The following is a 12,397-nucleotide window of genomic DNA, read 5'->3' as shown; positions in this document are numbered from 1 at the left end:
GGCATTGGCTTACACAATGGATATGACTAAACAAATCCAAAAATCTATAGGGCAGGCTCTCAGGAAGGGACCATCACAGATAACCTAGAACTCCACAGGCTGAAACTGTTTTCTATAGGCGAGAATCTCTTCTGTCTCTAAGAAAAGCCTCAGCCTGCTTTTAAGGCCTTTCAACTGATTAATCCAGGCCTACCAGGACAGTCTCTCTAATTTAAGGTCAACTGATTGGGGACTTTAATTACATTTATAAAATCCCTTCACAGCAGACCCAGATTAGTGTTTGATTGAATAAGTGGGGGCTGTAGCTTAGCTAAGCTGACGCATCAAAAAGCTCTCACAGTCTACTTCTTGTCAACATGGCACCCATACACGTCTCCTTAAATCACACTTAATCTCCAAACCAAGACATCAGCTAAGTCACACTTCCACCCAACACGATATAACCCTCCAGCTTACAACTGAAAACAGTTGTGAAACTTGTACAGCTCCACTCACTGTATCACCTTTCGCAATCTTACTATCATTCTTTTATAATTTGTTAACCTTCACTTTCTTCAAATCTCTACCACTAATCTCTGTAAGACCAATATTCCTCTTGATTTATTCCCATAGTTTTTGTGATATAAAATCAACTTAACAGCAAGACAGCAGCTAACTCTTTGATGCTCCCTTTGGAACATTTTTCCTTAGGAATAGCTTTCTATACAGAATGCTTATAATCACCAGGCCCAGTGCTTAGCATTGTTTATATAGTATTTCACTTAATCCTTACACCAACACTATGATATAGGTATTATATTTATTCTGTAGAAGAGGAAGCTGGGTTAAGAGTGGTTAGCTAAATATATAGCCAATATCATATAGTTAGTAAACGGCACAGCTGGGATTTGTACCTAGTGCATTTTTATTCCAGAGAGAAAGCTCTTAAACACAACTAAGATATTCTGTCTTTTTTTTTTGGCTGTGTGGTATGTGGGACCTTAGTTCCCCGACCAGGGATCGAACCCTTGCCCCCTGCCGTGGAAGCACGGAGTCTTAACCACTGGACCGCCAGGGAAGTCCCACAGCTGAGATATTTTGAAGGTCCCTTGTGAGGGTAGTGTTTCTTCATGGGTGGTCTGGAGACCATCTATATCAGAATTACCTTCTGCACAGGTTAAAATGCAGATCCCTGGGCCCAACCACAAACCCAGTGAGAGTACACTTTTAGAGACAGGATCCATCAGTTTTAACAAGTTTCCCAGGTATTTTTATGTATTCCATAGTAGTCCCATACTCTGAAGTGGAGACTAAAGGAAAGAATTTTCGAAAGTGGACCATCTTGGCTGTTGGTAGGTTTCAAGGACTCATGTTGTTGAAAAGAAGCATCGTAAAATTTGAGAACATCCGCTTAGATGGGTTGCGGCTAGCGAGTTGGGAGACTTTCTACGTTCTACTGCTGCGTGAAGAATTTTCCCGTTTTCTCTAGAGATTCGAGGGATGGGTCCCTGCCAGTGCCACACATCACATGCTCAGAGGACCAATCTCATCACGTATATCAGCTGTCCCAACACATTCAGACACAACCAGGAAGTGCTGTTGTTACTATCCCCAGTGCAATAGAGACAGGATTGGATGGGCCAATAGCTCAGATGACAATGCAAGTTTTGGTAACAAATATATACACCAGAGATTTCGAAGACCTTTTTTTTTTTTTTTTTTTTTTTAAATTTTATTTATTTATTTATTTATGGCTGTGTTGGGTCTTCGTTTCTGTGCGAGGGCTTTCTCTAGTTGTGGCAAGTGGGGGCCACTCTTCATCGCAGTGTGCGGGCCTTTCACTATTGGCCTCTCTTGTTGTGGAGCACTGGCTCCAGACGCACAGGCTCAGCAATTGTGGCTCACGGGCCTAGTCGCTCCGCGGCATGTGGGATCTTCCCAGACCAGGGCTCGAACCCGTGTCCCCTGCATTGGCAGGCAGATTCTCAACCACTGCGCCACCAGGGAAGCCCCAGAAGACCTTTTTCTTACCCTGGTTTTGCAGATAAAGGCAAAGGTGGGGGTGGGAAGGAGACAAGAGGGACTGTGAAAGGAATATGATTAAAAAAGAAAAGGAGCGAGAGAAGCTTATTCTCATTCCCAAACCAGATCAATCCTTATTCCAAAGTGATCTCTAATCAAAACCCAGCATATGGTTTTCATTAATTTGGGGGCAATTCCCCTACCATCTAGTGCAATAAAAAAGGATGTTGATATCATAGAAGATTATAGCATCCCTTATTAAGCTAGCAAACAAGACGTGTAAAATCCAAGATAATGAAATAAGTTGGATTGCTTCACCCTTGCCTCCCTGGTTTTATTATTATTATTATTATTTTATTGCTGAAAGTTCTGAGGGGAAGAGCTTCAGAGCTGGGTTATTAATGGATTATGCTAGGTTTATTGCCAGTATGAAGCTGATACCAAGGGCCCAAACTTCTGCTTATCAGTCTCAGTGGGGAGAAAGCGAAGTACTATCTTTAAGCTCTAATTTGCAGAAATGATTCACCTATATTTAATTTTCTGTTTTCTGAAGCTAGAAAAAAACTGAGCTTGAGTTTTTTTTTGTTGTCAGTTGGTTTGGCCAACTCTTGTTCCTTTTAGTGTAGTATGGGTTTCATGCCACTTTCTCCAGAACGAAACTTCAGGTCAGTGGAGACCAGTACGTCTTCTATGAATGCCCCCACCATGAACATAAGGTTCTTCCTCGAGGGAGGCTGGCTATCAAGGTTTTTAGTTTTGCCTCTGTGAACTTCTGCAACATAGCCTCAAACCCTGAGCCATTCAGATATAGCCTGGGAAAGAGTGAGGGTTGGTAATACAGGATGAGATTCCACACCAACTCTGGGAGTTCCTAATCCATGTTGGGAGAGGCCAGGAGGGAGGGGCAGTGGGAAGAAAGCTGGCTGGCTGCTGTGCCAGGTATGTTTACACAGGCATCTTATTCATCTCCTTAAACAGCCTGTGAGGCTACCACCTCGTTAATGAAGACTCTGTGTCTCAGAGAGTTTTGATAATCTATTCAAGGTCATACAATTAGTTGGCGGTGGAGCAGGGATTCAACCCAAGCCCATCTGACTGAGCAGTGCCACCTTTTCTGACCCGCTGGAGCCTGCTGGGCAGTTCCCTCCAGTCACTGTGGTGAAGCCAGGAGGCAGACGGAAGAACAGGAAAGGGTCTTTCTGTTCCATTTCTGTGCCTGCGGTTCTCGGTGCGGCCAGGTTTGGGGAACAGAGAAGGAGCTTGGTGTCACCTGCCCCTCCTAAGACAGTTTGAAATTGACTTTTCCATGAGGAGAGCCGGTTAGTTTAGGGCTTGCCAAGCTGAATGATGCATTTTTGTGAGCCAGCGTTATGTTTTAGAGAAAAATTTTGACCCATAGAATATTTTTCTTGCCAAACTGCACTCTGCAGATTTGAAAATCACTCTGCAGATTGTCATAGCACAAGCATCTGAAAAAAATGACCATAGAAGAAATGATCATGCCACATTTTGTGGATGAGAGGTGTCTTAGCTCGGGCTGTGATAACAAAATACCATAGGCTGGGCAGCTTAAAGAAAAGACATTTATGTCTCACAGTTTTGGCTGGGAAGTCCAAGATCAAGGTGCTGGCATATTAGGATCCTGGCAAAGCCCCTCTTCCTAGCTTGGAGATAGCTGCCTTTTCACATTGCAGAGAAAGAGGGAGAGAGGGAGGGAGGGAGGGAAAGAGAGAGAGAGAGAGAGAGCGCGCGCTCTTGTCTGTCTTCTTCTTATAAGGACACTAATTGCATAGTGAGGGTCCTACCCTCATGACCTCATTGAAACCTAATTATTTCCCAAGGCCTCACCTCCAAATACCATCACGCTGGGCGTTAGGGCTTCAACATTTGATTTTGGGGGTGGGTAGTTGGGGGAAACACATTCAGTCTATAACAGGGGGTCACTGCATCAATGAGTTCTGGTCACTTTCTAGTCTCCTCCTGATCTAACCCATGGGAGGCACGGCAGGGAGGGGTCTGACTGCAAAAGGACGGGACTGAGGGTCAAGCAGGCAGGGGCAGAGCCTCCCCTCTGCTTCCTCTGCTCTTGAATTGCTTTGAACCCAAAGAACGGCCTTGCAAATGGCTCTTCAGTGTGCCTTGAGGGAAGCTCATAGGAATTTGTTTTCAGCTGAATGGATTGCTGTTTCAGACCTTAATAACTAGGCCTATAAAAAAATCTCTTCCCGTCATCCTTAAGTAATTTTTCCAACCTTGATGCTAGGCTAGAAGAATTTCCTTGCAACCTCAGCATCCTGTTTCTAAAAGTTGAGGAGCATCTCAGGACAGTTCATGGAACGCCCTGGGTGGTAATGTGGCGCATGGAAGAAATTTAACATTGAAGGAACATTCCTGAGATTAAAACGCAAGAGAACTGTTTAGGGAGAAGCCGACACCATAGATAGAGTTTGGCAGGCAAGAGGTTTCTCACTAATAGGGCTAACAATTTAGAGGAGAATGTCATCAATTGTAATATGTTTACTTTTCTTCTAATGAATTTTAATGGGCAGCTTTCACCATTACCTCTAGGAATCCATGAGAAACAGAAAAACCAGCCTGGAAACTTATCTGATAGTCACTAAAGCAAAGTCTGTGGCATTATCTCAGCTCCATTTCTAAAACACATTATTTTCTCATAAGACATTTTAAATGTAGCACAAGAAATATTTCTCGTATTGCTTGTACTCACTGTAACCTGAATGCAGTAGCTCTTTGAGAAGTCTTATTCCCTTGCATATCTTATTTTGTTATTCAAATGATGAAGCATATTTTGCATGAAGTTACACCTTTTTAGAGGCAGATTTTGTTCTGGAAAATTGGTGCAGCATTTCCATTTCTCGCGTCTTTACATAACTGGTTTCTTGTCAGCAGATATAACTGTATCTGACACAGCAGCCCGGGAATCTGCATCCTTGCAGGAAGTGGGCCCCGGTGCGTTTCCACATCTCTGACTAGGAGGACACACCTTCCCCAGGAAGAAGGTTAAATTGGACAGGTGCTTCTCAAGATCTTGAATATTTCTTTCACCAAATTTTTATTCAAAATGCAGACTCTTGTCATCGGACTGTCAACTTTGTCCTCAACTTAACCTTTAGGTTTAAAACTAACTGGCTTCCTCTCAAGGCATGCCCCTCATTAGCTGTGACAGAGAGAGCGATGGGGCCACACGAGGCCCACACTGACCAGCTCACCTGACAGCAGAGGCTCAGCTGAGAGGAGAAAACCCCAAAGCGTTCCTTTTTGTTCCCTTTTTAAATGGAGTTTTTGACATTACAAGGTGGCATTTTACACTCATTATCAAATACCAAAATCACTGGATGGCTAGCAGGTGTTTTCCAGAGAGGCCGCTGTACAATGCCTTGTACAGACACTGCCCTGGTTATCCCTGGCCCACCCAGCTCTAGCTTTATTCTCACTGTGATCCCACACGGCCCCTCTCACTAGCAGACCTGTCGCACTGCACAGCTGTAGGAGGCACTGTTTACACTGTGTTCTGTATGAGTGCCACCCCCAGGGCTATGTGAGTGGTGCCCCTTGAATCATTTATCAGAAGAACCCTGCAGGCTGCATTAAGACAGGCTCAGTCACACCACCAGGCCGGAAGACTTCACACAAAAATCGTGGTGAAAGTGAGAGAGTGGCATGGACATATATACACTACCAAATGTAAGATAGATAGCTAGTGGGAAGCAACCGCATAGCACAGGGAGATCAGCTCGGTGCTTTGCGTCCCCTTAGAGGGGTGGGATAAAGGAGGGTGGGAGGAAGGGAGACACAAGAGGGAGGGGATATGGGGATATATGTATACATATAGCTCATTCACTTTGTTATACAGCAGCAACTAACACAACATTGTAAAGCAATTAGACTCCAATAAAGATGTTAAAAAAATAATCTTCGTGATTAATTCCACGCTGTGGAGAGATTCTCACTGACCTGGTGAGAAGTTCCTCAGCTTCGTCTCTAAAGCCCCTAAGCTAACGCTCTGGATGTTGCCTGAAATTCTGTTGTTTTCTGTGTTACTTTTCTATTGCTGCTATAACAAATTATCACAGACTTAATGGCGTAATGCAAATGTATTATCTTACAGTCCTGTACACCAGAAGTCCAGTATGAGTCTTCCCAGGCCAAAATCTAGGGGCTGGCGGGGCTGTGTCCCTTTCTGTCAGCTCTAGGGGAGAATCCGTTTACTGGCTCACTCCGCTGTTGGCCGACTTCAGTTCCATGTGCTGTAGGACTGCGATCTCTGTTTGGTCGCTCCTGGAGGCCTCTCTTCAGCAACATCTGAATCTCTCTCTCGCTCCAGCTGGGGAAGGTTCTCTGCTTTTAGGATTCATGTGATTGATTGGATTGGACCCACCTGGATAATCCCAAAAATAATTTCCCCAGTTCAAGGTCCTTAACCTTAATCACATCTGCAAATTCCCTTTTGCCAAATAATGTGAGGTATTTACAGTTTCCTGGGATGAGGATGAGGGCGTCTTTGGGAGGACATTCTTCTGCCTACCACATTATTGACTTAATTATTTGTTAAAATAATGGTTAAACGTTGAAACCAACTACTTATGGAGAACCTTTGTCGAGAATTGTGTTTTAGACAATATTAACTGTCTGTAGCTGTTTTTTTCTCCAACCACACACCTATTTTCTGATTTAATCCTTTCGATGACCCTATGAGGTAATATCAGTGTCAGTCAAGAATGCAATCAGCTGCAAGTAACATAAACCCCAACCAACGCTGGCTTATTATTTTAAAAGGAAATGATCTACAGAGCAGCTCAATGATGCCGTCAGGACCCTAGACTCTTTCTACCTTTGCTGAGAGTGAGAATACAACAGGAGTTAATCGCATAGACCCTGTGGCCCATTGTGTGGTTTTTACAAGTTTCATCCTCTGCAAATAGGGGTAATAATATACTTAGCCAATGGGGTTGATGGAGTAAATGAGTTAATACATTTAATGCGCCCAAAACTATGCCTGGTGTGTATTAAATGCTCAATAACTGTTGCCTATTTTAAATATTATTTCTGCATCACCATCCTTAGTATGTTGGGTTTTGATCTAATATCTTCATGCTTATGACCTCTTGGTTGCAAGATGACCGTTGGGCTTCTAGCCATCACATTCAGGTGCCAGGCAGGAAAGAGAAGAGACAAGTAAGGGAGAAGGAGGTAGGGGTGCTATTTGTATATGGAAATCAAACACTTCCCAGAAATTCTCAGATACTTCTGCTTACTTCTCATTGGCTGGAACAGTGATCTATGACCTCCCCTATGTTGAAGGAGAGTGTAGGAAAGCAAGTTTTTTTTTTTTCTAAATATAATATGGAATCTGGATGGGCAGACACACGTTGTCCCCATCTCTTGCTGACTTATTCCCAGTCCCAAGAAAATGGTGACCTCTTCAGAAAAAAGGAGGAAAAAGGAACATAGTAAGGTACTAGCAGGATCTGTGCAGTCTGTCATTGGTACTTCAGTGTGCATGAGTCTTAGCCGCACATTAGACAAAGATTTTGATGGGAGGCTGGTGGGAGGTGCAGAGATAGGGGGAGAGCCTCTATACATGGGATAGTGTGTGGATTAAATTGTGCCTCTCCAAAAGGTATGTCTGAGTCCTGAACTCCAGTACCTGTGAATGGGATCTTATTTGGAAATAGGGTCTTTGCAGATATAGTCAAGTTAAAATGGGGTCATATTGGATTAGGGTAGGCCCTAATTCAATGCTTGGCATACTTATAAGAAGAGTGAAATTTGGGCACAAAGACACTCAGGTAGGATGCTATGTAATGATGGAGGCAGGGATTGATGTCTACGCTAACACCGATGTTTGGGGAAAAGAAAATTTTCTTGGGTGCAGTCTGGTTTGTTTCTGGGTCTAGGGGAAGAATCATCCAAATGCCCCTGCTGTCACCACTGCTGGGGAGTGAGAGAAAGAAAAGGACCCATAGGGACGTGGTGGGCCCCTTGTTCCAGCCAGGAGCAAGGAGGGGCTGAAGGCTGAGGAAGATCCCCCTTGAGGGAAATCAACCTGGTCAGCACAATCCCTATCTCAGAACATTCTGGCTTCATGTCATTCCTCTATAACTTACCATGGAGTCCTAGGATTCAGCCCACCAGCTTGCATCCTACAGAAGTTGCCCTACCTTCTGGAAGCCTCAGAGGCCCCTGGGGCACCGCTCTACTGGCTTAGCACAGTGTTTCTGAACATCACTTTTTTTTTTTTTAAACATGCCGTGATAGTTACTGTATACATGTGTGCCATTATCTACTTAATATTTACCTAAATCATTTTGCTTTTAATGAAAACTTACTTCACTACTGTAAGTGGAAAAAAGCCAGGATCATTTTTTACTAAATAGAAGATAATTATATAATAAATACAGTACAAGCAAAACAAAGTTATAAAATTCAAACTGGAGCCTGCAGAAGTCTGAGGCGGGCCCTCTGTTAATAAAAGAGCTTAACAAGTTGTAAAGGGGTTTTGAAGACATACGAGCACCTGACCCAGTCTTTCTTCTTGTAGGAAGCAGAGAATTGGAAAGGAATACTTTCTCATGGTGATGGTGTGCTATTTAAGTTCTAACTAGATTCAGATTCTTTGCAAAAATCAGGGCTAATAATGGTAAATAACATTGAGCTTCTATTGGCTGATATAATAAATGCTTCATGTACATTGTTTCGTGTACTCTCCGCATCATCCTATGAGGTCAGCATGATCATTACCACTTTAGAAACAGGTAGCTGAAGCCAAGAGACGGTCAGTAACTAGCTGGGTCCCCCAGCTTGTCAATACAAGAGCCACTCGCAACACATCCACCACTGTGCCGGGCTCTAGGATGGCCTGTCCCCCGACTGAGAAGTGGGGGAGGGCGGAGGGTGCATCTGCCAGGTAGCACACCCTGACCTTGGCCCAACGTGACTCTGTTCATCAACCCCACTCCAGTGAGTTGGCTGGGGCAGGGTGATGGTGTAGGATCCGAGTGGCAGAGAGCAGTCAAGTCTTAGTGAAGACCCCAGAGGGAGTTGGGGACAGCTCTAAGGAAGGATGGGGATATCCTGATGCCAGGTCCCCGGGAAGGGCCTCATGCTTTTCAATAGAGCACGGCTGGCACTTGCAGCCAAGAATACTCAGGTTTCCCCCACGCTCAGCTTTTCACGGCACAGGCCTGGTTTGTGTGTTAGGGGAGGGGGGCTGATATAACAGTAGAGGCAAAGTTCTGTGCTCTGGGACAAAGCCAGGTTTCACACACCCAACACCTATAAGACAGTTGATTTACCTGCAGGTGCTCATATGCTAGTTGCTCTACTGTGTTCTCTGCTGAGGGCTTGCATCCTGTTGCTTGATTTTGCAGAACACAGTCCAGAGAACAGGATCCTTTGAAAGTGGGTCCCAAAGCAGTGTGCCTGCACCTCTATGAGGCTTCCCCTTTAAAACCCGAAGAGAAAAAAGTCACCATGAAGAGGCACAGCCCCAGGCCAAACGCTGTCACACTGAGAAGGTCAAGAGAGGGTCAGGAGAGAAACGGATATTGAAAGGCCACCTGGAGAGCAGGGCTCTGCCTGGGTCTCCATCGCCTCCTCCCCGCCTGCCATCTCACACCTGGCGGGTCGGGAGGCAGATGCTGGGAGGGTACAAGGCAAAGGCCCCCCTTTCCAATCACCCTAAATGCTGTTTATCGAAGGGATTTTGACTCCTAGGTGGTGGAGGCTTTTGGAGCTCCAAACTGGGAAGGTATAATATGACTAAAAGCTGCTTTAATAAAGCACAGGGCTGGGTTTGAGCTGCACTCTCCATGAATCAAAGGTGATACCACCATCTCTCTGAAGATCAGCAAAACTGAGCATTGTGGGGCTGGGACGGCTCTTAAGTCTAATCAACGGGTCTTTGAGCAAACATATAGCCGTGACTGGAGGACACAGGTGGCTGCAGGCTGGAAAATGTCCTAAGGAGCGTGCACATTTCCCAGGTGATAAGAATGCTGAGTGGGTCTGAGCTGAGAAACCTTGGAAAACAATTAGCCAGAGAAGCAAGATAACCTGTTGAAATTATGGCCCTGCACTTTACTGCTCTCAATAAATTTTCTGGCAGCCTCTCTCCAACTCAGGGTCCTGGTCTGCTTATACCTTTAATAGTTGGGGGAATTAAGTCATCAAAGTTTCATCTACCTGTCTGACTTCAGTCAAAAGTACAACTTATTTGCCTGGATGCCTTTCAAAACTGCTGTCTACGTAGATTATAATTTAATATATAGTGGAACTAACACGAGGCTGCTTGTTTCTTGAGTCTAAAATGTCAAAATCTGCATTTACACGTTCTGAATTTTCTTCAGCATTGCACACACTTTAAATAGTAATCACAACGTAAGCTATGAAGAATTAAAAGAAATTACACTGAGATTTACTTTTATTCCCCACTATTCACTGGTGTAGCAAGGAACGTTGTGGACTCAGAGCTGGAGGTGAGATCAGAGCTGCCACTTTACTAGCTATAGCTGGTTCTTATGCTTTTAGAGCCTCAGTTTTCTTACCTGTAAAATGGAGATAATGCCCATCTTAATAGATGTGGAGAGAAAATGAGATATATGTAAGGAAAGCAACTAGCATGGCTCCTGTACACTCAGTAGGTATTAGCCCTCCCCTTTTTAGTAAGGGCTGATGATCTGATGAATTTTTCCAATTCAACTCACATAGTGCTTTCATCTGGGCCAGTTTTATTTACCCATTTGTGTGAGCAATTCTCTCAAGTACCCAAATCCCTAGAGCCCCTAAGTAATTATTCTTGTTGGGTCTGAAATTCCAAGGGCAAGTTACTTAATTCATTTAAGGCTCTGTTTTCTCATAGAGTTTGAGGGTTAAATGGGCTAAACTATGAAGAACATTTAGGCCGGTATCTAGCACTTGCTAAACACTGAATCATATTAGCTATTATAATTATTAACCTACAACCTTCCCACCCCCATCACACAATCTGTCCTCTCCATTCCCCCCCAATCAAACGTATTTGGAAGTTTCCTATCTCTGTGTAGATGCATGTGTTCTGTTCTTCATCTGGAAAGCCAATATCCTCCTTTGCTTGGCCTGTATACGTTCTTCCCATCCTTTAAGGTTATTTCAGACGTTATATATTCCATAAGACCTACCCTGATCCTGTCTACACCCACAGTGAAAAGTCAGGCTTCCCTGGCAGAGTACACCTCCCTCAAGCACTCTCTACATTCAGCTTTGAGTTTCGGTTCTCTGTATACTTGTTTTTCTCTCCTCCTTGACTCTTAGGTCCTTGAGGGTAAAATCCAAGGCTCTTCCATGTCTGGGGTCCTCTGCTGCATTTTACATGAAGTATCTGTTGGGCCACAATTGAATCACTTTTTATTTCTGAACATCTTATTAGATTGACTAGGCAGAAGAGCTACAAGGTCAAGGGTTGTTAGGGTCCAGTTAAACCATTTTTTATGGTGTTGCACGTTCATTATTATGCGGCAAACTTAGGTATTTGGGATTGTGTGGGGAGAGTCAGTAACAACCAGCCAAATAAACGTTCAAGTCAAAAGGATGGGTAATTGAACATTAAATGTTGACAGCTCTCCTCCTCTTCCAGAGGACGTGGGCCATCTTTAACCATGACCGATGACCTCTGAGAGCCCAGTGATTTGGAAGGTACAGGGACGAAGCACATTAGACACATGTCGAGGAAGGAACTTCTGATGCAAGCTGGTGAGGTACCCACCCACATGGCAAAGAGCCTGCTCAGGAGTTGGCAGGCATGCCAGGAACATAGTAGGTTCTTGAAAAATACTTAATGAATAAAGAAAGTTCCGCTTTCTCTCCCCCGTGTGGCCCTGGAGTACCTGGGTGGCTTTTTCATGCCTCAGTTTCTTCAGTCATAAAATAAGAATGAACCTGATGTTCTCTGACTGTGAACAGAGAATGAGAAGCAGAAATTACTGTGGTCATGAAACATTCAGCATGTGTTGTAAACAATAATCAGTATAAACATGGCCGCTAAAAATGAAATCTCAATTGTCAAGACACTTACGGAAGTAATCTCTAGTTTCTTTGGATATGCCTAAGCAGTGTTCATTAAACATCTATTTTAGTACCATTGTATGCAAGACTCAGTTCCCTTATGGAAAGTCAGGGAACCATCGAACTCACCACTTACAGTTGTTGAAAGGAACAAGTAATGCAAGTGATTGCAAAGCACTTGCCTAAAATCCAAGGAATTATACAATAATAATAGTAATCATCTGTCACTAAAAGTATTTCCATCTTAGTAGGTTGTAAGTAATACATTTTCTCCCTACTTAAGTCTCTCTTTACTCTCTAGATAATGCATTACCCATTGCATTTACAATCTCCT

General features: G+C 43.9%; 1 long non-coding RNA gene across 1 annotated transcript in view; it reads right to left on the bottom strand.

Annotated features, from left to right (window-relative positions):
- LOC309663431 overlaps positions 1–1,818 on the bottom strand; it is a 352,908-nt gene extending 351,090 nt beyond the window's left edge. Inside the window, exon 1 of the long non-coding RNA XR_014265266.1 lies at positions 1,683–1,818. This is a non-coding gene — a long non-coding RNA (uncharacterized lncRNA). The remainder of the gene's footprint in view (positions 1–1,682) is intronic.
- Positions 1,819–12,397: the final 10,579 nt, after the last annotated feature.

Source organism: Balaenoptera physalus, assembly GCF_965194825.1.
Source record: "Balaenoptera physalus genome assembly, chromosome: 6".
NCBI lineage: Eukaryota > Metazoa > Chordata > Mammalia > Artiodactyla > Balaenopteridae > Balaenoptera > Balaenoptera physalus.
Note: the sequence above shows the minus strand (reverse complement) of the source record. Positions and strands in the feature narration are given on the sequence as shown.